Raw genomic sequence first — 4,125 nt, 5'->3', positions numbered from 1 at the left:
AGACCCCCCCCCTCGTATGGGGATAGGCGAGACCCCCCCCCTCGTATGGGGATAGGCGAGACCCCCCCCCCTCCTGTATGGGGATAGACGACACCCCCCCCTCTCCCTGTATGGGGATAGACAACACCCCCCCCCCCCCCCCCCCCCCCCCCCCCCCCTCCGTATGGGGGATAGACGACACCCCCCTCCCCTGTATGGGAGTGACACCCCCCCTCCCCCTGTATGGGGATAGATGACACCCCCCTCACCCCTTTAGGGGATCGACGACACCCACCCCCCCCCCCCCGTATGGGGATAGACGACACACCCCTCCCCCTGTATGGGGATTGACACCCCCCCCCTCCCCCTGTATGGGGATAGACGACACCCCCCTCCCCCTGTATGGGATAGACGACACCCCCCCTCCCCCTGTATGGGGATTGACACCCCCCCCCCTCCCCCTGTATGGGGATAGACGACACCCACCCCCCCCACCCTGTATGGGGATAGGCGAGACCCACCCACCCCTGTATGGGGATAGACGACACCCCCCCCCTGAATGGGGATAGACGACACCCCCCCCCCCCCCGAATGGGGATAGACAACCCCCCCCCGCTGTATGGGGATAGACGACCCCCCCCCTGTATGGGGATGGACATCACCCCCCCCTCCCCCTGTATGGGGATGGACATCACCCCCCCCCCCTCCCCCTGTATGGGGATAGGCGACACCCCCCCCCTCCCCCTGTATAGGGATAGATGACACCCCCCCCCCTGTATGGGGATAGGCGACCCCCCCCCCCCTCCCCCTGTATGGGGATCGATGACACCCCCCTCCCCCTTTATGGGGATTGACACCCCCCCCCCCTCCTCCTCCTGTATGGGGATAGACGACACCCACCCCCCCTCCCCCTGTATGGGGATAGATGACACCCCCCCCTCCATCTGTATGGGGATAGACGACACCCACCCCCCCCCCTGTATGGGGATAGACGACACCCACACCCCCCCCCATATGGGGATAGACGACACCACCCCCCTCCCCCTGTATGGGGATAGACGACAACCCTCCCCTCTCCCTGTATGGGGATAGACGACACCCCCCCCCCTCCCCCTGTATGGGGATAGACGACACCCACCCCCCCTCCCCCTGTATGGGGATAGACGACACCCACCCCCCCTCCCCCTGTATGGGGATAGACGACACCCCCCCCCCCTGTATGGGGATAGATGACACCCCCCCCCTCCTCCTGAATGGGGATAGATGACACCCCCCCTCCCCCTGTATGGGGATAGACACCCACCCCCCCCCCCTGGATGGGGATAGACGACACCCCCCCCCCCCCTGTATGGGGATAGACGACACCCCCCCTCCCCCTGTATGGGGATAGATGACACCCCCCCTCCCGCTGTATGGGGATAGACACCCCCCCCCCCCTGTATGGGGATAGCCGACACCCACCCTCCCCCCCCCTCCCCTGCATGGGGATAGACGACACCCCCCCTCCCCTGTATGGGGATAGATGACACCCCCCCCTTCCCCCTGTATGGGGATAGACGCACCCCCCCCACCCCTGTATGGGGATAGACAATACCCCCCCTCCCCCTGTATGGGGATTGACGACACCCCCCCTCCCCTCCCCCTGTATGGGGATTGACGACACCCCCCCCTCCCCTCCCCCTGTATGGGGACAGACGACACCCCCCCCCCCCTGTATGGGGATAGGCGAGACCCACCTGTATGGGGATAGGCGAGACCCCCCCCCCTCGTATGGGGATAGGCGAGCCCCCCCCCTCGTATGGGGATAGGCGAGACCCCCCCCCCTCGTATGGGGATAGGCGAGACCCCCCCCCCTCGTATGGGGATAGGCGAGACCCCCCCCCTCGTATGGGGATAGGCGAGACCCCCCTCCCCTCGTATGGGGATAGGCGAGACCCCCCCCCTCGTATGGGGATAGGCGAGACCCCCCCCTCGTATGGGGATAGGCGAGACCCCCCCCTCGTATGGGGATGGGCGAGACCCCCCCCCCTCGTATGGGGATAGGCGAGACCCCCCCCCCCTCGTATGGGGATAGGCGAGACCCCCCCCTCGTATGGGAATAGGCGAGACCCCCCCCCTCGTATGGGGATAGGCGAGACCCCCCCCCCCTCGTATGGGGATAGGCGAGACACACCCCCCTCGTATGGGGATAGGCGAGACCCCCCCCCCCTCGTATGGGGATAGGCGAGACCCCCCCCCCTCGTATGGGGATAGGCGAGCCCCCCCCTCGTATGGGGATAGGCGAGACCCCCCCCCCCCTCGTATGGGGATAGGCGAGACCCCCCCCCTCGTATGGGGATAGGCGAGACCCCCCCCTCGTATGGGGATAGGCGAGACCCCCCCCCCCCTCGTATGGGGATAGGCGAGACCCCCCCCCCCTCGTATGGGGATAGGCGAGACCCCCCCCCCTCGTATGGGGATAGGCGAGACCCCCCCCCTCGTATGGGGATAGGCGAGACCCCCCCCCTCGTATGGGGATAGGCGAGACCCCCCCCTCGTATGGGGATAGGCGAGACCCCCCCCCCCCGTATGGGGATAGGCGAGACCCCCCCCCTCGTATGGGGATAGGTGAGACCCCCCTCCCTCGTATGGGGATAGGCGAGACCCCCCCCTCGTATGGGGATAGGCGAGACCCCCCCGTATGGGGATAGGCGAGACCCCCCCCCCTCGTATGGGGATAGGCGAGACCCCCCCCCCTCGTATGGGGATAGGCGAGACCCCCCCCCTCGTATGGGGATAGGCGAGACCCCCCCTCGTATGGGGATAGGCGAGACCCCCCCCCCCCCGTATGGGGATAGGCGAGACCCCCCCCCCTCGTATGGGGATAGGCGAGACCCCCCCCCCTCGTATGGGGATAGGCGAGACCCTCCCCCCTCGTATGGGGATAGGCGAGACCCCCCCGTATGGGGATAGGCGAGACCCCCCCCCCTCGTATGGGGATAGGCGAGACCCCCCCCCCCCCCTCGTATGGGGATAGGCGAGACCCCCCCCCCCTCGTATGGGCCCCCTCGTATGGGGATAGGCGAGACCCCCCCCCCCCTCGTATGGGGATAGGCGAGACCCCCCCCCCCCCTCGTATGGGGATAGGCGAGACCCCCCCCCCTCGTATGGGGATAGGCGAGACCCCCCCCCCCCCCCCGTATGGGGATAGGTGAGACCCCCCTCGTATGGGGATAGGCGAGACCCCCCCCCCCCCCCCCTCTCGTATGGGGATAGGCGAGACCCCCCTCGTATGGGGATAGGCGAGCCCCCCCCCCCCCCGGTTGGGCTCCCCTACTGAAGACCTTGTTTAGCATCGAGGGGCTTCCAACCCCCAGATGCCCCATCGTTGAGGATGGGGATGGACACCCCCCCGGGGGGGGGGCTCTGTCCACAGGGGGGTGGCTGACTGCACCGTGCGGTCAGTTGCTTCCCCGTCAGCCTCAGCCCCGAGCCTGCGGCCTAACCCCGTTGCCAAGGAGACGGGCGACCCCGGGCCGGGCCTGTCAGGGGCGCCGGGCCTGCGGATTAAAGTTTTACACACGCCTCCGCGACATCCCAGTTTTACCGGTTAATTATCCAGATGGCGGCGGGGCGGGGGCTGCAGTCTGATGAGCCGCTGCCCAGGCAGAGAGCGCGGCTGCCGGCGCTGCTGGGCACTCTGGGCAATGTAGTCTCTCAGTGTGCTGGGGATCTCTGTGTCTGTAATCACTCCAAACATTCACCCCCTCAACCAAACATTCACCACCTCAACCAAACATTCAACACCTCAACCACAATTCACTCTCCCAGCGTGTGTTTGACAAATTTGTTTTTTAATTACTTTAATCCTATACCCCTTTGTTTAACTCTTGATGCCGTCTCCATCGGCCCTTGCTCTGCAGTGCAGGGATTCTTTTTTTTCTCTATAAATTTAGAGTACCCAATTAATTTTTTTTCCCGTTAAGGGGCAATTTAGTGTGTTCAATCCACCTACTTTGCACATCTTTTGGGTTGTGGGGGGCGAAACCCACGCAAACCCGGAGAGAATGTGCAAACTCCACACGGACAGTGACCCAGAGCCAGGATCAAACCTGGGACCTCGGCGCCGTGAGGCAGCAGGGCTAACCCACTGTGCCACCGTGCTGC

At 65.7% G+C, this 4,125-nt stretch overlaps 1 protein-coding gene across 2 annotated transcripts in view; it reads right to left on the bottom strand.

The window, feature by feature from the left end:
• gnb1l (guanine nucleotide binding protein (G protein), beta polypeptide 1-like) overlaps window positions 1-3,687 on the bottom strand; it is a 52,904-nt gene extending 49,217 nt beyond the window's left edge. Inside the window, exon 1 of one of the 2 annotated variants that reach the window (XM_038809552.1) lies at window positions 3,566-3,687. The gene's annotated coding sequence lies outside the window, so the exon portion shown is untranslated. The remainder of the gene's footprint in view (window positions 1-3,565) is intronic. The other variant, XM_038809645.1, reaches the window with a different exon arrangement.
• Between the last annotated feature and the right edge of the window lie 438 nt (window positions 3,688-4,125).

The sequence above is a fragment of the Scyliorhinus canicula genome, chromosome 1 (genome assembly GCF_902713615.1).
Source record: "Scyliorhinus canicula chromosome 1, sScyCan1.1, whole genome shotgun sequence".
NCBI lineage: Eukaryota > Metazoa > Chordata > Chondrichthyes > Carcharhiniformes > Scyliorhinidae > Scyliorhinus > Scyliorhinus canicula.
Note: the sequence above shows the minus strand (reverse complement) of the source record. Positions and strands in the feature narration are given on the sequence as shown.